This window comes from Thunnus thynnus, chromosome 1 (genome assembly GCF_963924715.1).
Source record: "Thunnus thynnus chromosome 1, fThuThy2.1, whole genome shotgun sequence".
Taxonomy (NCBI): Eukaryota; Metazoa; Chordata; class Actinopteri; order Scombriformes; family Scombridae; genus Thunnus; species Thunnus thynnus.
This window is the reverse complement of record NC_089517.1, coordinates 2,392,369-2,416,423: the sequence shown is the minus strand read 5'-3', so window position 1 is coordinate 2,416,423 and position 24,055 is coordinate 2,392,369. Positions and strand designations below refer to the sequence as shown.

The 24,055-nt window shown below is 39.2% G+C and overlaps 3 long non-coding RNA genes and 4 other non-coding genes across 7 annotated transcripts; 6 read left to right on the top strand and 1 right to left on the bottom strand.

Moving 5' to 3' along the window:
* The first annotated feature begins 1,226 nt into the window (after window positions 1–1,226).
* LOC137183996 (uncharacterized) lies at window positions 1,227–8,854 on the top strand. The gene is made up of 3 exons (XR_010928597.1): window positions 1,227–1,628; window positions 4,311–4,432; window positions 6,589–8,854. It is a non-coding gene; the product is annotated as an uncharacterized lncRNA (long non-coding RNA).
* Window positions 8,855–12,708: 3,854 nt separating this feature from the next.
* trnav-uac (transfer RNA valine (anticodon UAC)) lies at window positions 12,709–12,781 on the top strand. The gene has a single exon. It is a non-coding gene; the product is annotated as a tRNA-Val (tRNA).
* A 548-nt stretch (window positions 12,782–13,329) lies between these two features.
* On the top strand, window positions 13,330–13,402 carry trnav-uac (transfer RNA valine (anticodon UAC)). The gene has a single exon. It is a non-coding gene; the product is annotated as a tRNA-Val (tRNA).
* A 319-nt stretch (window positions 13,403–13,721) lies between these two features.
* trnav-uac (transfer RNA valine (anticodon UAC)) lies at window positions 13,722–13,794 on the top strand. The gene has a single exon. It is a non-coding gene; the product is annotated as a tRNA-Val (tRNA).
* Window positions 13,795–13,842: 48 nt separating this feature from the next.
* Window positions 13,843–20,035, top strand: LOC137183949 (uncharacterized). Its single transcript, XR_010928589.1, has 3 exons — window positions 13,843–14,560; window positions 14,595–15,656; window positions 16,970–20,035. It is a non-coding gene; the product is annotated as an uncharacterized lncRNA (long non-coding RNA).
* On the top strand, window positions 14,079–14,151 carry trnav-uac (transfer RNA valine (anticodon UAC)). Its single transcript has one exon. It is a non-coding gene; the product is annotated as a tRNA-Val (tRNA).
* An 813-nt stretch (window positions 20,036–20,848) lies between the features above and the next one.
* Window positions 20,849–22,904, bottom strand: LOC137189062 (uncharacterized). The gene is made up of 2 exons (XR_010929581.1): window positions 22,067–22,904; window positions 20,849–21,542 (listed from the first exon to the last, which is right to left on the bottom strand). It is a non-coding gene; the product is annotated as an uncharacterized lncRNA (long non-coding RNA).
* Window positions 22,905–24,055: the final 1,151 nt, after the last annotated feature.

The window sequence follows — 24,055 nt, the reverse complement described above, 5'->3', positions numbered from 1 at the left end:
TTCACCACTCTTATCAGCACAGAAACTCAAGCCTCCAGAACCTCCCATCATGACAGTGACTTATTCATTATATCAACTCATTTGGTGGTTTTTCAGGTATTTTCTTTGAAGCATTAGAGCTAGAAATTACCTGATGTTAGTCTACTGCAGATATATTGGTACTCGTGTATGTATGGAGGTAACTGCTGGTAAGGAAACTGCAGTACAGAAGTGCCAAACAAATATTTAGAAACAGTCATAAAGTTGGTCCAGCAGAGAGTACTGCCGAGTTTTTAGTCTGTAAAATGTCCCTGTTCTTAAAAAAAAAAAAAAATCTAAGAATTGGGACAAAACCTCTGTCGTCAAATATAATGCCAGTCTTTCTTCAGTCAGTCCATTTTTTATTAATATTAACAAATTTGCACTGTAACTACATATCATGGACCATGTTTCTAACATGGGTTTTGAAGAGCAACAACCAAACCAGCATGTAACGTGTCCAAAGTGACATTTGCAGCCATGTTTACTGCTGTTTAATGTGCTGCAGCTGAGCAGCTAATTAGCTATCTAGCTAGCTAACTGAGGGTATCGTTAGCGGTGCACTTTTCTCCAGTGGTGGCTCATTCAACAAGCTAAACTGCAGGACAAGACTTGTGTTAATGTTTGTAAGTTAGATGAGAAGGAGACTTTAGCAGGAAAACTAATGTGGGTTGTTACTGAGAGTTTGTGGCTCTTTCCAAGTAGCCAGCGGACTCGGGCCGATCCGGCTAAGTAACGGCCGCCAGATTTGGCTACGTTTTGGGTTTGTGGACATCGGCTGATTCCAGCTGAGAATCAGCACATGTGGCTGCATTTGGACCAAATGGCCATTAAGACCTGGACCAGTTTAAGTTGAGAGTTGGGGGGTGGGGGGGTTGGATCATGGGTGGAAGGTGGAGCTACTTTTTCAAGGTGGGTCAACTCTGAACCATGCCAATCGGAATTTTTCAGAAAATGGTGCAGGAATTTACCCCATAACTTATGGACCTATGACTGCATGTCATATCTTTTAAAATAACACACACACACACACACACACACACACAATTTGGCCTATAAGCTAACTAAATTATTAATAATTACTAACAATGACACATAATAAATAATGAAACGTTTAATATAATTTCTTTATGAAACTAGAATGTGAAGCTAGAATCTGCCACTTATTCAATTTTAAAATTAATAATAATATAACAAAATAAATTAAAACATTAATGATAATAACATAATAATATTACCTTCTGTTTTTATGACTCTAAACTGTGCAACACTCTACATATGGAAATTAAAAGGAAATTAAAGACATCTTTGTAATCTGATTTTTAATTTGGAGTAATGTTATAGCCTTAGTTTTCAAGTTCTAATCGTTGGGTTTTTTATTATTTTGTATCCCTGGTATTTATTGTATTGTATTTTATTAACTTATTTTCAACATTTTTATTGTTTTACTGTAATTTTAACCACTTTGGGTTAGATATGTGTATGAAAGGTGCTACATAAATAAAGTTGAGTGGTACTGAGTTTAGGACATGCGTAGTGCGACATCTAGTGACCAGACTTGGCAGGTTTTTCTTTGTTCAAGGGTCACAAATGCCGACTGCTCCTGCTCAGTGAGTATATCTGTCTATTTGATTATCTAATGTGTAAAGATCTTTTAATAAACAACCCCTCTCATTTAATATCGCTGTAACTTTTTAAATAACAAAGTTAAAATCATGTGCAGACTGATCTAGTGCCAAATATGAACTCAGCCTGTTACAACTTTGTGAATGTTTTAGCTAACGTTAGCTAGTGCAAATTAACGTTATTGACATACTGTTGCACTGAACTTCAAACAGCTCCTCTCGAAATTAAGGCAGTATAAATAGTTATAGTTTGAACACAAAACTTTTGTGGAACTTTACAATATGGCTATTTTTTTGTTGTTTTCCCAATAATACAAACATACAAACCTTAATAGATATGAAACTCATCATTAATAACATGATTACTGTAAAGCCTTCTGAACTCTGTGGGCGCCACGTTTAACCACAACCGTTGTTTCTTTTTCTGTACTTTTCTCCTCCACTAACTTTCTACTGATCTCTGTGATATTTGCTTTATATGGTGAAATTGGTTTGTCACGTCTGTTTTGCATTTTTCTTTTACACGACATGTCATCATGGAAATTTTCTCTGATAAGACAAGTTCAAGTGAAATCAGCTACCTCAGCAGTCAGTAGGCTACTAATGCATTTACATACTTGCAGCACTGAGAATAGTATGTTTTCTGCCTCCTCAAATGTAAACTGCAGAACCTCAACAGAAACTAATACTGAATGAAATGGAACAGAGCTTTAGAGCAAGATTGCACCTAACAAAACTGTTTGGTGTATAAAAGAAAATACCTGTGTAAAAATATCCAGAGATCAAGGTGATGGCATCAAATGTCTTGTTTTGTACAAGCAGCAACCCAAAAAACCACAAAAGCAAGAAAAAGCACCCAGTTATTTGAATCATTGGAATATTTGGCATTTTTGCTTGAAAAATGGTTGTGAAATGGCTATCAAAATGTTACTGATGAATTTTCTGTTGATTAACGACTAATTCTTGCAGCTATACTTTAAACTAGTTAACTAACGATACATTTTTAAACTTAGTTTTGTAAACCTGCTGTAATTTTCATACAATTGTCATTTTTAATCTTTGTTTTTTTTTAATTCAATTCCATGGTTCACATTTATATATTCTTCTTCAGTCTTCTCACTGTTTTTTTTTATTCTTTCTGTGAATCATTTATTGCTTTTACTGACTGTATCTATATTCATGAAACTCAATGATTCAAAGTGTCCCGATAGAGAATAAACTACATCCTTTTCACAGCTTTATTTAACAACCTGAAGGCATTATTGATTTTAAAAAAAAGTCAAGCCAGTTTATAAAATACTGCTGTGATTTCTACAATTTGTTAAATAATCACTCTGTCAACAGTATGTCCCTGGTGCCTTTCCATTGGTCCGACAGCCCGTTATTCCAAAATCCCAGTAGTCCGAAAAACGTACCATTAGCCCGATAGCCCGTTATCCCGAAAACAAAATACCATTCTGCAAATACTCACTCTCCCTGGAGTTTTATTGCTATTAATATCTAAGTGTATTTTGAACCCAAACCATGATCTTTCCCTAAACCTAACCAGACCTTAACCACAGTGTTGTCATCATACAATATCACTGTATTTTAACAAGCACGTCAAAATACGCTAAGATATATTAAGTACAAAAGATGACAGACACTAATAATGTTTATTACCTGATGAAACAGACTTTTTATATATAACTGAGGTCTAAACTTTACTTCCCGTTTCACTCAGTACAACTCCGATGTAATGAACCAGCAGTTATAAAAGGCAGATGAGTATTATCTTACAATGAGTTTAGTGTCTGTTTATGAGACATAAGAAATCATAAATGATCTTTTAGAAGGAGTCTGTTTATCAGTAAACTCAGCTATATTTCACAGTATGTTAACAAAGGTTTTCTTCCTACAGCAGGAAACAGTTGAAGACTTTCTGATGTTATTTGACTACATTTAACTGGTGAAAATGTTTACTGTTACATACATTTTGAATGCAGGACTCTTACTTTAATAAAGTTATTTCACAACATCACAAAGATAATTACATTTTTCCAATCAATCGTTAGTACACAGGTGTTACTGCGTCGTCGTCAGTCATTTATCAAACAGACTTTTCACAATTCACTCAGTTCTTCTAATAAATTCAGCGTCATGTTTCACAAAGCAGGACACTGATTTAATGAAATCATGGTATAAAAATTGTGTGAACTGGCTGTGTTTCAGAATGTCAAACAGTAATGTTACACATCTTACTTAAGTTTACTTAACTTTAAGCAAATAAACTAAAGTAAGATGTGTAACATGAACTAATAGTTCACAGAAGAGCTGTTAAAGTTAAATATAGCTGAAACATCAGTATCTGTGTGTTGGGGAACCCAGATCTGTTAAATTGAGCAATATGTTAATGGAGTCTGGAAAGTATCACGGCCGGCAGTCACTGAACTACAGCAACTCCAGAGTGTATATGTTCAGGAGCACTGGGTCTTTAGAGCAATGGGAGTTTGTTTTCAGGATAACGGACCGTTGAACTAATGGGTTTTCGATCCAACGGGACATTTTTCAAACTATTGGGGTTTCACAATAACTGTCAGCCCCCCAGTTTCCCTCCGTTTGTCCTCTTGTCTCAAAACTTCACTGAACAATTTCTGGTAAATTATTTCTTGAAAACTCTGTCCTCAGTGTCATCTATTGTTTGAGTTCTGCTGCTGCTGATTTTCTCTGCGTGTCCCCGGGGGTTCAGTGCCAGGTCAGGTGATGTTCGTCACGTCAGCGGAGGGACAAGGTCTTTAATAACAATCCAGGTAGGTGAAGCCACAGCTGCTAACCTTGACCCTGATCTTTTCAAACTGAGCAGCGGGGCAGCCATCAGGGGAGCGGTTACTAAGCAACAAGAAGATGTCACTGTTAACTACAACATTCCTGTGGAAAATCTCCTGGAAGCTTTTATCATACAGCACAGTTAAGCAAACTGACTCAGAGTCCTGGTTTTTATGTCTTTTCGATTCACAGCATCCAGAATATTCGGTATGTTTTTTTTCCTTCATGACATGAGTTCAAGTGTCTAGACAAACCAGAAAGTGGCATGGTGAAATTCAATCATGCATCCTGGTGAAATACAGGGAGGACCAGTGTTTAACTATCAGAGTAATCCATTGATAGTAAACTGGAATTAAAAAAACCCCATAACAGACACACATTATTATTCCAAGCAGAGATTCTTATACATCTTTGAACACGTCTCACATTCAAAGTTATTAAATCTCCTAAAATCTCAGGAACATCAAACACTTTGATAGGGTGCATTTTCATCAGAGATCATAGTTCTAACAGCGATTCCCAGTATGATAAAAATGCTTCTACATGACAATAATAATGCTTCATCATTAGAGGAAGATGTGATATCAGAATAACAGATGGAGTGAACCCATTCAGACTGATGTTAATGCCGTTCTATAGCAACAGTCAAGTCTGGCTAAATCTCTGAATGACTGCTGAACATCATTGTGTCGGGTTCCCATTATGTTACGGGGATTTTACTGTGAGATGAGTGACGTTTGTGAAAAGTCCTCTAGACATACGTTATTATTATTAATATTATTATTGTTATTATTGTTACAAGCTGTATAAAGTGTCGGCTCTCATGAGCAGAGCATGGTGCAAAATGGACAGAGGGGGACCAGGGCGGGTTGCTAATCTTCAGGGTCCTATGATATGACTTCCTCTGATACTACTTCCTCCTCCTCCTCTTCACCATGCCGACCATGCTCACCACCAGACACACATGTTTGCATCTACACTAATGAAAAAGACTGCACCCTCAAATCAGAATCCATATAAAAGATTATAATTATAGAATTGAGGAAAGGAGTATTGTTTACGTGAACGTAGATTAATGTTAACCTGCTAACGTTAGCTAACGCTGATTAGCTAGATTACTTAGCTGACTGGAAAAACCTTTTGAGTCCAACAAAAGTCAGTTTCATATTATATTATAGGTTACGCCCTCTTAAGGTATGTCTGTATACAGATGGGTAACGTACCTGTAAGTCAGAATACTGAGTCATAGATTAGACATATGTAGGCATTATAAGTAGTGCTTTTTAAGAAGGTATAATGTGCAAGATTTGGTCAGAAGTTTAGTTTAAAACATTTCAAAATTAACTAAAATTATCAACAACGTGAAGTCAACTGTCAAAGACCTATATGTATTGTGTTGCACAGATATCTATTGACGTTAGCATGCTAACCAGCTAGCTTCGGCCTGTACTGTCTCGTTATACGTTGTACCTTTCGGGTGATAGTGAATCATTGTAGTGTTCAGTCTGCCGTCAGTCCAACATGAGAGGAAGAAGTAGCACCAGAAATAATGGTAGAGCCAGTCTGAAAGCCATTTATCATTATGATCAGACACAAATGGTAAGAAACAACCCAGGACCTCTTCTCTCTGTTTGAAGCTGGGCCTTGGCAGTTCTGCTCTTTTAATATGTAGTTTGCAGTGAATGTGGTGACATTGTCCTTTGTCCAGAATGACAAGTAGTTGAAATTGTCCATCTTATATTTCATTATAAAGTAAATTGTGATGGTACCATTATGCTGCAATTCCTACTGAAGTGGATTGTGGCCATTATCTTCAGCAGCACCGAGACAAATTAAGGGTTATGGTTGGATTTAGAATAGGATGGAATTGGAATTGAAGAAAAGACAACCTGGCTGTTGGAATGTACCAAGTAAAAGGTTAAATGGCCTCAGATGACCACAGGAACCATTTCAACCAGTGGAGCCTCTGAAAAACTGTGACTTTGACCAAGTGAAAACTATTTTATGGTACCATAGCCTTCGTCATTGCTATTCTACAATCTGAAAATGTTTTACAAGCAGACACTGATATTCTTATATAAAAGGGCTTCATTTATTGACAGTTAATAAAATGGTCTTTTTTCCCTTTCTCCCCTTAAAGCTGTATTTCCCCCCAGACTGAGATGCTCCCTCCTCACACCATCAACCAGACTCACTCCAGCTCGCAGACTGTGGTACTGAATCTGTAGAAATCAAAAGTTGTGTTACTGTGCTGTGTCATTTGTCAAAATACCAGGAAAGAAATGTCACTGCACTCACTGTTCTCTTCTTGAAAGAACAGCGACTGAATCTGGAGGCACAAGCTCTCCGAGTCAAACTCCACAGTTTGGCACAGCTCCTGCAGCATGTCACCAGTGTCCTCCTGGGACGCCAGTTGTCTGGCCTCCAGCAAGTCCACCGCCCTCCTAATGGCATTACTGAAGTTGGCTTGCATCATTTCCAACTTAAGCAGCATCCACTGCCCAAAGGCTTCAAACAACTTAATGACCTCTATGTAAAATAAAGGTGTAATTACAATGTGGTGAAGTAAAAATGGATGTGTACAAACAACCATTCAATCAGGCATTAATAATTAAATTGAAACAAACTGTAAAGTGTTTATACAGGGTCCCTGTGGGGGTGGTGGGTGGATTATTCTGCTATAAATTGCTGCAAATGTACCTTCTCTAATCTGATGGCTTTTCTCAACACTGCTGCATGTACTGATTACAAATATATTTACAGAAGGAATCATAGTAAATATAAATTGAAAAGTAAATACTCTGATGGTGATGGTAATGGAACATTCCATCTGTCCATCCATAGTCAGCAGGAAACAATGAAATCACATGAGATGCATATAAAAATGTTTTACCTTTTTGGGGGGGTTGTTTTCATCGGACATTAGACAAAAAAAAAATCCACATGACTATCATCTGTCACCACTGGATGCATTACTTTTCAAACTACAGCCTGGTCACCAGAATAAAACGTACAATGTACATTTCTGCAAACCACAGAAATGTTGAATATCTACGTTTCAACATGTGAAATACGTAGCATATTAACATTTCTGAAGTGACGTAGTTCACGTGATCTATATGAGTTGATCTTTCCTATATAGGAGGAGGGGGGGCATGTGGACGGTTAGTAAGTTGGAACTCAGCAGAGAACACGGTTCGAGACCACCTCGAAACTGAGACCAATGTAGGCTCCCTGTTTCAACAGACTAAACGGGGTGTTTTTAGCGAGACGTCAGGACATTTGCAGCCGTTTTTCTGGCAAGAAAGATGGCTTTTTTTTAGTGAGACATTGGCTGTTTTTATTGTATTTTTCATTTTATTTTAACCCAAACTATAATATCCCCCCTAACCGTAACCAAGTGGTCTTTGTGTCTAAACCTAACCAGACCTTAACCACAGTGTTGTCACACCATAAAACATCATTATTCAAAGGGTAGAAATGTTAATATGCTACGTTTGTAGAAATGTTGATATGATACATAATGCACGTGTTGAAACGTAGATATTCAATGTTTCTGTGGTTTGCAGAAACGTACAATGCCAACGTTTTCTTCTGGGTTGAAAACTGACACACTGAGATGAAGTCCTTTCATTAACTGGACTATGTTGATTGTTGTCCAGTCAGCTGGAAGTGAAAATGCACTTTGGTGTCAAACTGATGGAGCACAGAATTGTCCAGAGTGATTTGTTTGACCTGAAAAGAGGTAAGCCATCGATATTAAGGGAAATATTAATTGATTGTAGGTCTTGTATTGATTACGAGGATATTTATTAAGGTGCAGAGAGAATTGGTCAGCCATGCTTGTAAGTTATGGTCTCCACATCTTCTACTGCTTTGATCTTGAGTTTTCTGCTTGTGTCAAAGAAGGTTCTGGCGGTGGAGGGAGATCCTCATGGCGCTGTCGTTGCAGCACTTCAAGTAGAACATCCAGTGGGTTACACGTTACACAGAAGATAGAGAACGCTTCTCTCGGTGTTGACCCAACGTCTTGTGGTGGAAAACTGCCTTTCCATGATCAAACGAATATGCCAGTGACAGTGAAAAGATAACATTATGCCAATAAGAGACAGTTCCCGAGGGAATTTGGAAGGTGATGATCAGTAATGTCACATTTTGATTTTCTGTGTACAATGAGTGAAGGCCGCTAGGTCATGTGTATTGTGAGAAATGTGAAAACTGACAGGTACAATTGATACATGTTAGGGAAATTTGAGACTTTTTTTAGATGAATCATGTCTAGATTATCACCAAAGTGTCAAGGTCAAGCGAGGTGGAGTTTAGAAAATAAGCTCCGCATTAGGAGGAGTTATGAGAGGTATATAATTTAATGTTTTATGATTCTACAGTAGGTTCTTTATCCCGGGATCGAGTTCACATTGAACTCTACCAGCTCCCAGTGTATTTCTTTGAGTCTTTCTCTTATAAGTTTTGAGTTTAACACTAAGTTGTGGGTGACCTGAAGATTTATTGACCCATCTGAAGATTTTCCCACAACAGTCTTCTTCATTGACGTTTGTTTCTGTTTCTGATACCATTTCTTGTCCGTCCTCATAAAATGTGCTGTTTGGTTCACTGGAAGCTTTCTCTCTTCAGGGGTTTGGGATTCTATATCTTCACCCTTTCTTTTTTCTGCTCTTGACCGTCTTGCCCACATCTTATAGTAATGCTTCTTTCTTTCAGTTCATGTGGTCACTTTAAAGGGTATTGTACTGTTGTCTCTACAAAAACGTCATATTATTATCTAAGTAACAATCGTTATGATGATAAATTGTTGTGGACTTTCATGTCTTGATGACATCTTGCACAAAGAGAGAGAGGTTTTGAAACTCGGATTTGATTGAGTTATGAGGAATCTGCTTATTTGCACAAATTGCATTCATCTGGGTGTAAATGGTTAAAAGAGACGATTACACAAACGTCTGTCCTTTAAACCGTCTTCCCGTCTGGTGTCAAGATGTGAACTGTTGACCTGTCAAAAGCCCACTTTTCTGACATTTAGTCTCCTGCATCCCTGAGGGCCACAGGGGATGTAAAACAAGAGGAGAAGAAGAAGAAGAAAGCTGTGTGTGTTTGTTGGGGGAGGAGGCGGAGGCGGAGGGGGGGTTGGGTGATAAAAGATGGCGTGGTTCGTATCAGTCAGATAAGACGCTGTATATGAATCTGACCTTTCTCTGACCTTTGGTTGGTTGGACGGCCGTTGCTCTGCCTCAGTCAGGTTAATGATCTGTCAGACTGACTGATCCCTGAGAGCACTCAACTGTGACAGGCATAATACCCAGCGCGCACACACACACACACACACACACACACACACACACACACACACACACACACACAAAAGAGACCAAGTTACATCCACACTTCACGCTTCAGCTGCTGAATGTCATTGTGAGATCGTCAAAAGCCAAAATTCAGTCTACTTTTGCAAAAATTTAGTTGCAAAAAACTTGTATATCTTTTGGTCCTCAGTATCCCAGAATCCCTTGTTGCCTGACAACTAATCCTGGATTCAGGTGTTCTTGTTTCTGTTCAGGTGGTCATCACATTACATCAACTGGAGCAATCGAAACTCATCTGCAGGATGGAGGTAATGGAGGCCAGTCAGATAGTCGGCATGTGTTTGGTTTGGTTGGTCACTCGTCATCTCACGGAACAAATACGCTTCGATTTATGACTTCTAGAGACCACAGGACCCCCTCAAGTGTTTTTATGCTCCAAGTCTGTTTTTCTAATGCAGATTTCATCTTCAGCAGCAGCTGGTCAACGTAACCCAGTATGTAAATGAGAACAACTAAAACCTGAATTCAGTTGCATTAAAACAAAGTTAAGTTGATCACAGAGAACAGGACAGTTTTAATAGTCTCGGCCGTCAAACTGCTCGGTTTATTAATGTAGCCGTTTGACTCTTGCGTTGTGTAGTGAGGAAGAGGCTCAGGCGAGGGTTTCGTTGGAGGCCACCACTTATTCCGACAACTGACAGAAATAAATGAACAGAAACTATCCTGAGAATCTTTCCATCATCCATCACATATGATATGAAAGCAGCATCGACTCAACACACATTTACTGACAGCTGTTGAAACCAAATGTCATTTCACTTTATTACAACCGAGTTGAAACATTTTTCCTGTTCCAGTCATTCTGCTGTCAGAATCTTGTGATTGAACACTCGTAACATCTGTTCGTATGAGAGGAAATCTTTAAAGGACACATATTCTGCACTTTTTCCAGGCTATATTTATATTCTGGGGCTCTACTAGAATATCTTTGCATGATTTACAGATAAAAACTCCTTATTTATCTTGTACTGACGACTAAAATAGACCCAAAAATGGGTTCATATTTATGTCAGTTGTTTGAGATCCAGGTTTTGATTAGACTACTTTATATCAGTCCCATCAGGCAACACTGCACTTATGTGACTTCATGCACCTGCAGCCTCGTGCTGGTGGATTGTCCCTCATTTATATGTCAAATGAATCAATGAAAATATAAACTTGTATCATATTAACATCATTTGTTAAACTGAATTATCACAGCTCTGTGGTCTAAAAGTCTCCTCTACTGTGCTCTTAGTTCTCAGTGAGGCTTGAGGATGATGATGTTACGGTAAATCCTCTGTAGACTGTCTGTCATTCAGTCCTTGAAATAAGGCGACCCCTGAATTTGGGTCACAGCTACAGTCATCCTCTCCTCACCCAAACATTGAGACATGAAATGTCTTCAAACAAAAGAAATGCGGCAGCTCCTCGGCTGAGTCAGCAGCCTCCTCTCCCTGAAGAAGAAGAAGAGGAGGAGGAGGAGGAGGAGGGAGGCAGAAGAGGGTGAAAGAGGCAGAAGAGAGGAAACTGCTGTGTCTTGGTTTTGATAACCAGCCAACAAAATCGCTGAACCTTTCATCTGGGGACCTTGGCAGGGTGGAGTAATGTGTTTCCGCTGCGAGTGTCGGCGCTTCTCCGTCCCGTTTCTGCTTCCCTAAGACAGTCAGACAGAGACGCTAATCCATCTTCATCTGTTACGGCTGCAGCGCTGCGTGCAAACCTCGGCTCCTGTAGGGAAATACATGGAGTGCACAACACAAACTCTCTTTTTTCCCTCCAACACACACACACACACACACACACACACACACACACACAGAGTTGTTCCTGCGGGTTTGCTGAGCCGGTGCAATTTTATTAAAAACGTCCCCTTGCATTTTGAGACGCAGAGTGACCACCGCTACTAATCCTCAGTCTTATCATACGATAACTCAGTGCAGCACTATCATCAGATTTCAGGCTCAGATATGATCGCTGTTTAAGCTACAAGGTAAAAAAAAAAAAAAAAAAGAATATGAATCAAGCTGAAGATGATCTGGACGCTTTGAGACATCACAGACTTTACAGAATCTGATTATTACAGCTGCTGATTAGTTGTTTAAATGCTAATTAATTACCAGATTGGTCAGAATATAAGACAATATTTTATTCTGGAAATTGCATTTAGAAAATATAATTATATGTTCACAACATCAGATCTTTTTGAATGGAGAGAGTAGCGCTCTTAACAGCAGCTCCTACAGGGTGTGATGCATTATGGGTGTTTGTAACCTTAATGTTGCTAGGTTAGCAAGTTTCTTCCAGCGTGTTTAGTAGTGATTCTGTTAGAGTCAGTGAGCACCGATCAGCAGCTCCAACGTCTTGTGGCTGAAGTACTTTAATGTGCCACCGCTGGCCGCTAGCTGCTCCAACTGACTCAAAAAACCTCAACTTCTCTCTAGAAATACTGAGTCGATCATTGCCATTTTGGTCTCAATCTCTAAATTCAGGCCCTCTAATAAGTGTGCTGGTGGTCATTTTGGAAATTATTGCCCCGTTAATAAGATTTAAAGACTTATAGTAGCTTTGAGATCTGCCGTGTGGGCGTTGATTGACAGCTGTGATTGACAGTTGGCTCCGGGACTCACACTGAGACGGACTGTTGTCGCAATGTTTCACTAAGTTTAATGTTACTTGATTATGATACCTGCCCTGTTAGCACAATTTAGCTAAAGTAGCTAACGTTATCCCAAGTGTGCAGCGCTTGATGTTGAATGAAAACCAAGAGGTGACGTCACACCTCGCAACGTCCAGCCATATATACCTATAAACTAAAAGAAAAACTCTACCTAAACCACTTTTCACCACTAGGAAGCACTTTTATACCCAGATTAGATCATAAAACGTCATAGTACAGAGGTTCCATAGTGTAGTGGTCATCACGTCTGCTTTACACGCAGAAGGTCCTGGGTTCAATCCCCAGTGGAACCAGAACTCTCGTATACTGTCACATGACTAGAGTTGACAGACTGCTCTATTCAATAGATGTATGATGTTATGGTCATGGACAGAAGAAAACTGTGACAAAAATCTAAAGCTAGCTGTAACTAAAATGCTGCAACTCAGCAACTGTAGAGTTCTTCTTTCTCACAGTCTTCCCTAATGATACTTTTTTATTTCTTTTTTATAAACTAAAATAAATTGACCCAAACCACTTTTGACTACTGGACTGGACACCTTTATATCAAGTGAAAATCAAAATTAACCACCGCACACTGTGATGACTTTTCTGTGACTTTATTAGGAGTGAACAACGCGTTTCGCCTGCAGCTTCTTCAGGTTCACTCAGTGCGACTGCTGAGTACTCACAGGTGTGATAAATACATCTGAGTCACATGACTAATTATCACAGTCTTCATTTTCTCAAAGTGAACATTTTACAAAAGGTACGAAAATGAAAATACTGGCTGTGCATGGGGAGTTCTGTCCTTAGATATACTTCTATATCAAGATTAAACCTGAAAACATCACAGTGCAGTGGTTCCATAGTGTAGTAGTCATCACGTCTGCTTTACACGCAGAAGGTCCTGGGTTCAATCCCCAGTGGAACCAGAACTCTGTCATATTGCTGCATGAATAAAGTCAGCTGTGGAATCCACTAATATTGAGTTTGACAATTACCTTGAGAAAAACTTGATGTAACCTCAGCTCAAACAAAAGGTAAAATATCCTACTTAATACGTTACCTGAACTCTACTACAGAAATTTATGCTTGAGCTAAATACACATTGTTCTGTTATTTGGTAAATATAGATTTATATATATATATACACACACATTTATTGTGTCATTTAAAAAAGGAGGCCTGTCACGTTTCACAAGAAGTGGCATAAAAATGTGTGATTTTAGTAAAAAATCTACTCATTTCAGTGGTTCCATAGTGTAGTGGTCATCACGTCTGCTTTACACGCAGAAGGTCCTGGGTTCAAACCCCAGTGGAACCAGAACTCTGTCATGTTGTCAGATTGCTCAACTGTAGAGTCATCAAATGCTTTAACCTTAATTCAACCAGCAATGCAATTGTTCCCTATGTTTTCTTATAATTTCTTTACTGCAATTTGGGGTTCTGTAATCACAACCATTAATCACCTTAACTTGGTTGAAGTCAATTCTGGAACCAACAAATATAATCCTGTTTCATAAACTAAGAAAACCTAATGTAAATATAACCTTAACCAACATATATAGTGGAAATTGCATGGTTGTGGTATAAAAAACCAAATGGCCTGGTTCCATAGTGTAGCGGTCATCACGTCTGCTTTACACGCAGAAGGTCCTGGGTTCAATCCCCAGTGGAACCAGAACTCTGTCATCAGCACTAACAGTGTTTGGTTAGCTCAGTTTAACCTGCAGGAGTTTCTGAAGGCTTGTGTCTGTTTTTCTGCTGAGGAGGAAATAAATTCATGACAAAAGAAAACAACATCTTAACTGTAGAAACACAGCGAGGAGTGAATCATCTGTCAAACAGTTGAGTTTACTGCTGTCACAGCTGATGAGCATAAAAAAGATAAAAGGACAGTCTGAAAAATGCTGGAGAAAATAATATTGACCGCAGAGAGTGTGAGGATGTGATGTTTACTGTATTTACATTCTGCTTTAGTGGTATTATTTTATGTTTCACTTTTACGAGGGAAAAGAATGAGGACTCTCTTCTTCTTCGTGGATTAAAAGTATTTCAGGGAAACGTTCACAACAGGACAAGTATTGTAAGTATAAGTGTATAAGTGTTGTATCTTTGTATAAGTGTTGTATCTTTGTATCTTTTTCTCCAGAAAATAAGTGTTGGAAAAGAGGTTGTCATCTTCTAATGAGGGACGTCTGATATTCGGGACAATATAGTTGTTAGTTTTCAAGCAAAAATGCCACCGGCTGGGTCCAGGTCTTACATGATATTAAATTAAAATTTTCTGGGGTTTTGGATTGTTGGTCAGACAAAACAAGACGTTTGAAGATGGTGGTTTGCAATTATGACGATATTAGATCATGAACGATTAAAATGTCTCCACAATCTGCCTTTACAGAAGGATTGTTAGTGTCGTGCTACTGTGCACGTTGTGGTTCTACCATATTATATGGTAGAACCACATATATTAAAATACTGCTGTTGGTTTATAAAGCACTGAATGGTTTCTGATCTGCTGCTACGTTATGAACCATCCAGACCTCTCAGGTGGTCTGGATCAGGTCTGCTTTCTGTCCCCAGAGTCTAAACTAAACCTGGTGAAGCAGTTTTCAGTTTTTATGCTCCACATATCTGAACAAACTCCCAGAAAACTGCAGGTCTGCTGTAACTCTCAGTTCTTTTAAATCACAGCTGAAGACTTTTCTGTTTGCTGCCTTTCATTAAACCACATTAAGGGTTAATATTTTACACTGCACTGTAACTTTTATTCTCTTGTTTTATCTGACTTATTCCCCTTTAGCTTCTTTTTTATTTCCAAATGTCTTTTTACTTGTGTTGCTTTTATATTCTGTCTTGATGCCTTTTATGCTCTATGTAAAGCACTTTGAATTGCCTTGTTGTTGAAATGTGCTACACAAATAAACTTGCCTTGCCTTATTTGTGTCTGAGCATTTATTGCATTCATGACTGGAAGCTGCGTGTCTTCAAACAACACACTTCCCACAAGACCACACAGCGGAGCTCATAACACAAAGCCTGAGGAGGCGTTTGAACGTCGGCGACTGAAAGAGGACAACATGACCTGCGTGACCACAGAGAGCGGGGCCGACATGGCGACGACCTCGGAGCTCAACAGCTGGACTCATCTGCAGCGCTTTGGGCACAGACATGACCTCGCCACCGGTGAGTCAAACTGAAATATAACATTGCCACCGGCAGTCAGATAAAGAGTCGGTTCATAATAACAATATTGTTATATATTAATAAAATAACTGAAAATTACAGTAGGAACACAGAACAGAGTCAAATGATGAGATTAATCTACAATATCATTTACATTTTATTATATTAAAATGTTTTGTATATGAAAAAATGTATTGTAGAACAGTCAGTTTCCAATAAAATAGTACAATTTAAAGATTTAAAAAAAAAAAAAGACATGAGGAAAAAGTGCCAATGACCTTCATATTGATCGCACAACATCTATCTGCAAGAAGTTAATTCTCCTTCAGCTGGAAGAAACAGACTCTTCACCGCGTCACCAACTCGACGGGGTTCCAGACTCAGGTTGACAGAGAGTGTTGAACCAGGAAAAGACCAGAGTTGTGTCTCCAATCACATACTTCTGTTAGTACACTTTCATGTAGTACACTGTGTACATTATATACTTACTGGCATAGTGCGTGAATTGTGACAGGGTAGTGTTTCAAATGGGTCTCAAATCAAACATGGCCGTTGTGCACTTACCGGAAATGACGATCGCAAATTAGCATTAGCTAGCGTTAGCATTCGCGTTATCATTTGCGCTACCAGATCATTACAGACTGCTAAATTAACCCAAAACATACTGATGGCTTATATCAGACAACAGTTTAGTGGTGCTTAGTGCTAAAAAACACATATATAACTTACATTTGTATAATGTGGCGATGTTCACCGTAGTTACAACGTTTGAAAAGTGGTCCCTCCCCTTCTGCTACGTAGCCAAGATGGCGACCATTGAGGGCGAGAAGCGTCCATAGTTCCACACTCAACTTTTTGACCGTTTTGTGTGAAATCACTTGCGCACTCAAAATGTTAAGTGTAAATACAGAAGTATGAGATTTGAGATACAGCATATGTCTCAGGTCCTGAAGGCAGATGAGAAGACGAGGCATTTAGTGCCATCATGACAAGAAATTGATGTGATGGAGTCTGAAGAAGGCTTTGAGTCCACACATCTTATATTTTATAGCATTTTAGTTCATTTGTGTTTTTATCATGTGCTTAGTTTTTATGGCTTTCAGTTTGTTTTTGCGTTTTAAATGTGTTCTGTTCATTGTAAAGCACCCTGCATCTGTGTTTTGAAAAGTGTTACATAAACAAAATTACTATTAATAATAACAATAAGAATAACCTGAATGACAACAACACTGAACTAACAAAAACAATGAAAACAAGCATTCTGTCAAACATGGATCTCACCACTGATGACCTGCTTCGCTTGTTGATCCGAGGTTCAAAACCCGAAACATCAACAGCAACCAGTCAGTCAGAGTGAATCCACCGTCTGAGTCCCTGCTGACTGTACAAGCACAACATCCAGCAGCGTTGGCTCAGCCTCCATCCGCCTCCACATCACACAACCCTGAAGCAGAACAAACACCAGCAGAGAAACAGGAAGAAAACACTCGTCAGCTTTTGAAAACCTCAGGTGCTGAAACTGCAGCCGCGGCCGCCACATCCACTCCCCCGTCTCTAGACGAGGTGATAGACGGAGGACTGAAGACGGGGAGATGGATCCTCTGGAATGTTGGAAAGAGTCAACCAACTAGCTAGAAAGTATTTGTGTTTTCCAGCAGAAAGAGTCTTTAGCACTGGTGGTAATATTGTCATGTCAAAGATTAAAGCTCAAGTCAGATAAAGTCCATAACCTGGTTTCCTGGTTTCTGACGTAGTTTGTCCTTTTTTAGAAGGAGATATAATAATAGAGAAGATGTGAAAGATGTTTTAATGCTGCTGGATTTTCAACAGTCAGGATTCAGACGTATTATTGCACCTTTAGTTCATTGTTTTGGTTCTGAATCACATTGCGCTTTAAAAAAATACAGATTTTTATGTTTTTATAGTGTTGTTTTACTCTTTGAAACCAGTGTTCATAGTCTCTGATTGTACTTGAAGTCTCGACCGTGTTAAAATGATTGTTGAATGTTACTGTAATACTTATTTAAGCTCTGTACAGCTTTCTGAATGTGCTGAGGATCAGTGTCTAATGACTGTTATGTTATGTACAACGTTACACTTTACTTGAGTGTTGTTGTTTATCAGCTCTCTGCTTTCGTCCACTTTCCAGTCGAGGTGAAATTCATCTCCAACGAGTCCACTGCGAGGTCAGCCGGGAGCACTTCCTGTTTATCATTTCTTTTTGTAGAGTCTTTCTTTTTGTTTGGCGTTTTTCTGTTTCACAGCCGTTTGAAGCACCTTTCCCACCGGTCCTGTTTACACCTGACATTAACATGTGTCTCAAGTGATCACATGTGATCGGATCTCACCTCCCAGCTCTAGCTGTCAATAAACATGTACATTATTACATTATTATCTGTTTGAAAAGACCAAATTCATTGTTGTTTTTAACCAGCGGGAGGACCAGGCGTCTGTGTTCAACTTGTTTGATAACAGGATAAACAAATATATAATGCATCAATGTGTCCCCTCATGAAAACCAAATGCCGTCCTATTGATTTGCTCTAGAGTCTGAACATATATATTTTTATATATATATATATATAACAAATAAAGGAGTGTAATAAGAGAGAATAAAGAGTCTCCCTGTTGACAGACGCTGTGTGCGTTTACACACGAGGCAGAGCAGCATAACTTCATTGATTATTTAAACCTGCAGACACACCGACAGGATCGGTAACGATCTAATGTTGATTAATGTTCTGTGTTCTTCTTCACATCCAAAAGGTCAGACACACACACACACACACACACACACACACACACACACAATGCATTTCTTTATCCTGTTATAAAACAAGTTGAACTCAGCTGTGGACGGAGGGTTCACGGAGGCAGCGGTGTTTTAGCATTCTGGATTTGAAGCATGTGTTCATTCAGTGTTTCGTTATGTGTTCTCCTCTTAAAGCGACTGTAACTGATCGTCTTACACTCAGTACTGCACCTGAACAGTACTTCATCCAGGTAGTTTGTTTCTTTGTTGTTTGCTTTGCTGAGTCACAACTTGGGAAACAGGTTAAACATATTTTTTTATCATTGAGCAGAATGAATATTTTTACTCTTAGAGGAGTCTTCAACAGAACAGCTGTGAGTGTTGTTAAACATCGACGGTTAATTATTGAACCAGTTTTACTCCAACTTTCCTCTGTGACTTGATGTTTACTGGTTTTGGTTCTCCTTTAATAAATCAGCATAAACACAAACAGACCACAGGATCTTGTTTATTTGATCTGGACCAAATGAGCATAACACACATCACCTGTTACCATGACGTCCATGTGTGAGTGTAGCTTTGTCACGTCGTCCCATCGTGTTTCTTCTCCTTCTGTCACCAAAAGAAAACTAAAATTTTAAATCTATTGGAAAAGAGACATTAAATAAACAAAATGGAGTCATGTAAAACAACTTAAAGAGGGAACATCGGCCAATCAGAGCGGAGCGCTGAACAAAGCTGTGTAATAACTGTAATCAGACGCTTGTTTTCTTCTTATTTCAGCTCCTCTCTGCTCTTCCTGATTTCTCTAAATTGGGACAATTATTTGTCATTTTCTTCATCTCCTGTCTGCTCAGATGCCAGATTTCACAGAGCTGAACTGTAATGATCAGCTTTCCTTCTGACCCGGTAAATATTGTAACACAAACACAGAAACTGAACAACAGATTTCTTTCCTTTTTGTCCACATCATGCAGCATCCTACAACACAAAACAGATGGAGACGTGAATGTGCCGCTTTTTGGCAAATACAGTCTGGATGTGTGACGTTCTCTAATAAAACAATAGAGGCAGTTGTGCCAAATCTGTTGCAACACAGACAAAGAGAGAGAGTAAAAAGACTTTAAAGGACAGGTTCACAAATTTTGAAGTGTGTCTTAATAATAATATTAATAACAACAACAACAGTCAGGTGTTCATAAGTGATGGAGGCCAAAATCCACAGTGTTTCCACACAGTCATTTAAAAGTTGATGTGAAGTTTATATGAGGCTTCAGCAGTCTGAGTTAAGTGCATATCTGTCACATTTACATTGTTTTAAGACAGACTTGAAGAATTATGAGCCCGTCCTTTCATCTATAATTGACTGAAATATAAAACTGACTCACACAACTTTTGCAAGACTATATTTAAAGCCCCTGGAAAGACAAATCCATGATTGGCTATTAATTATGTAAAAAGTATAAGAACATAGCCTTTTGACATAGTCTACGTAGTTCTTTAGGAAGTTTCTCTCTCTTCCCTTGTTACTGGGTTGCAGTTAGGCGGGGCTAAACTAGGGAATTTATTACGTAATAAATACCTGCCCAATCATATTTAAAAGAAAGATGATTGACGTGGCTATCTGGCTGAGCTGACTTCACAACACTTACTCTCATCTCCTGCATGAGCACTTTGCTTTTAGCTAGAATGAGAATTCAAATTAGCTTGACATGGTTTGGAAGTTACTGTGTTAAGCTAACTAGCAGACTCAGGTACACCATCCAAATCTGTATTAATCACGGAGTAGATAAGTAGCTCGAAAGTGTAGCATAGTAATGCTAATGCTAACCGTTTCATGTAAGTGACTGGAAGATGCTAAAACAATTAGCATCATACTCCGGGGTTAAATACTCCGGTATAGTTAAATAAAGCCACTGTTTCAGATGGTCTAACCTAGTTTGTTTGTTAGTGGATTATTCAAGCTTTCAACCAAGTAGGGTCCATTTGATAGATTTGGTAATTAATAGTTAAACGTTCAACGTATGCTAACCGTTTCATGGTAGTTTAACCTGTTTTGCTAGTTAGTGGATTAGTCAAGCTTTCTAACCAAGAAGGGTCCATTTGATAGATTTGGTATTTTATTCCATTTCAGCAAAACGTTTTAGTGAATGAATAGAAAATAAAACAGTATTTGAGCTGAAAGTGAGCTGTCAATCAAACATGATCTGGACACGCCCACACAGTCCTGACAGTTTGAGCAGCCAAATAAGCTGTTTGTGAGCTAAGTTTTCTAATAGTTATTGTTTATTTTCATTCAGATTTTTGCGGATGCTTAATGAGACACTCAACTTTGATTTGCATTTTTATGATTTCAAGCCACATTTCCAGAGGCTTTAATACTGTATTTAACATTTTAACTTTATTGTGATTTAAATAAAATAAAACAACAGTCATTAAACCGACACCTTTAGGAAAGCGTTTAGGCGGGAAAGTTTACCTGAGATAGATTTGACGAACGTGTCAGTTAGTCCTCATCCTTGAAGCTTTCTAAGGCTAAAAAAAATAACTATTAGAGGATTATTTCCACCTCGTATCCAAGTATGTTTTCATGTGAAGCTTCATTCTGTTTTTCAGTCCTTTGCTCTCAGACTCTTCTGGTTGTTTGGCGCTTTTCACAGACTTACATCCTCTGACATGATGTTCTCTCAGACCATCTCAGACCATTTTTAAGTACGTGACAGATAACTGTCCGATCTATTTTGTGGTAAAGAAGTGAAACATAAGACTAGCCGTTAGAAAACTCCTGCAGGTTAAACTTTATTCAACCCAAAGCGGCTGTGCTCACTTCAGTCTGCACTTTGTCAGTGTGGATATCTTCATTCTGCCGGCTGATGTGTATTTCTTCATGCCTCACTCGCTTGCAGCTGAATGTTTAGAAAGAATTCGGAGCAAACTGTCATCTGAACATTTCCTGTGGCTGTCAAGGCTCAACACTGAGGGGAACCGAGAGATGTGACAGGAAATTCAAAGGATATTCAGCTCCTTTTATTCACAGCTGTCTGGGCTCGCCTCTTTTTATTGAAGACGTCTAACTGGATCACACCCCGGCCGACGTCTGGGACCAGGACAGGACGGTGGCAGCTCTGTTGTACCTGGGTCAGATGTGGGGTGATGGGATGGTGCAATGGAAGGGAAAAATGAGAGGAAATGTGAGCTCATTCCGGTCGCCTGAATATGTATTGATTTATTCCTTCAAAACACGTCCTGCTTCACAACAACTGAGGTGAAAATGAGGAGAAGACCTCCTGAGAGCTGGACGGGGGGAGTCATTCCTGGCGTTAGAGCAGCGAACTCAAAGAAAAACATCTTTTAGCTACTATTTAAGCAGTGGTCACATGAAATATGTGGCGCCAGGAGTTTGGGGTGATATATAGAATGAATTAGCTTAATTTTAGTTCAACTATCAAGTTATTACAATATGAGAAGCAACATAGATTATCGCTGCTTCATTAGCCGCCTTATGTCCAGACAGTCCTGTAGACTGTGATGTGAAATAGTTGAACTATATGTTGCAGTTTACAGGACTGTCGTGTCTCCAGGTGGCGAGCTGCTCACTATGAATTTACTGGTCGCATCTAACGAGAGAGACAGACTGAAGAAGACTCTGCACACTGACCTGTGATGTGTTCGTGTTTCTTGATGAAGCATCGTCTCTGGTTAGGAGTTAGTTGAAGTTCTGGGAGTCGACTGAACAGTCGCAGCTTCAGCTCTGTTTGTGTGTCCGTCACAGTCTGTATGTGAAGATGGACGTAGCGAAATGTGACCTGTTGGTTTCATTGGAGCCAGTTTGAAGTCCAGAGTTGCAGCTTATGGGCGGCACCGTCTTTACTGTTTGGATGCTCCCAGATAAGAAGTGTGAGGTGTTTCCCTTCATACTCTGCAAACACACCCCGCTACCTCTAAGGCAAGCTAACGTTAGCTTACTGGGAACACTGACCGCTGCACGCTTGGGTTAACGTTAGCTACTTTAGCTAAATTGTGCTAACAGGGTAGGTATTATAATCAAGTAACATTAAACTTAGTTAAATATTGTGACAACAGTCCGACTCAGTGTGAGTCCTGGAGCCAACTGTCAATCACAGCTGTCAATCAACACCCACACGGCAGATATCAAAGCTACTATAAGTCTTCATATCTTATTAATGGAGCAATAATTTCAAAAATGACCACTAGCACACTTATTAGAGGCCCTGAATTTAGAGATTGAGACCAGAACGACTCATTAAAAACGACTGACTTTGTATTTCTAGAGAGAAGTTGAGGTTTTTTGAACGGGAGTCAGTTGGAGCAGCTAGCAGCTGTTGATGGCACTTTAAGGTACTTCAGCGTCAGGAGGTGTTTAGGCACAGTGTCAAGTGTAGGTCACCCACATATAGGAAGCACTCAGAGCTCAACACACAATCACTGTAGTTATGCTTGTACAATGGAGGAAAATAGACATGTAAAATGAGAAATAGAAGTGTAAAAATATGCTTCAGGGTTTGTTGACGCATTTATAGCAAGTGAAACGTGGGCCGTGTAGACAGCTGTACTGGTTAAAATAGAAATGGAATAATCTGTTCCTACCTGCCAGGTAGATAACAAACCCAAACCAGCAGCCTGCAGACATCAGGCTCATGTTTTGTTAAGAAAAAGTAAGTGAACACATATTGGTTTGAATATAAGGCGTCACTAATTATACAGACAGACGTACCTCCATCTTCCAACACCTGTTTTTGGAAAAAAAAAGTTTTTGAAGATACATCTCAGTGTAGTCACATACTCATGCTCCTGTCAAAGTGGTCTAAATTATTTCCTCCAGCAGTTTGCATTTTTCAGACAGACTGTCTGTATTTTTGAGCTGCTCATCATCTGTGACGGTCATAACTGGCAGCTTGACAGATTCAGCGCGCCGTCCGTTTTCTGCTGTAAAAACATCACAAAACGCTTTTGACTCATGAATTTATTTCCTCCGCGGCAGAAAAACACTCCTGAGATAACCAAACACATTTAATGCTGACTGATACTAACAGACTCCCTGTAAACAAATGGGAAGAAACTCACTAGCTTAGCGACGTTACGGCTAAAAACAACCCATAATGCATCACTCTCTGTAGGTTACAGCGGTTCTCTCTCCACTCAGAAAGATCTGATGAATGTTTTGTCCTCCACTTCTCAAACACAACATCCAGAATATTGGGCTTATATTCAGGCCATTACGGTAATCTCTTGTACATTATTGGCCTGTGTTACTTGCCGTATAGAAACTACGGACAGGCCGTGCAGCTCTATCAGTCAAGGTTCTGTCCAGAAAAAAGACCCTCGTATGATATCCAGCAATCCTTCACGTTAACAGGAAAATGAACCCAACAATATTACAGATTCTGTGTCTGAAAGGGTCTCAGGAAAGCAGTTTATTCCTCCCTCTCCTCTCTTTTAAAAACAACTCGCTGAAACTATTCATTATGTTTCAGATCTGCTGGTTTATCAGTCCCAATTTGCTGCGTTCTCCCCAAGACATTTATTCAGAGCTGCTTCCTTCCTTTCCCCCCTGGTTGTATTTCTTCACTTTATAACTTTGTTTTTGTCTGGATTCTCCACACCGATGCACACAAACACCACCCCC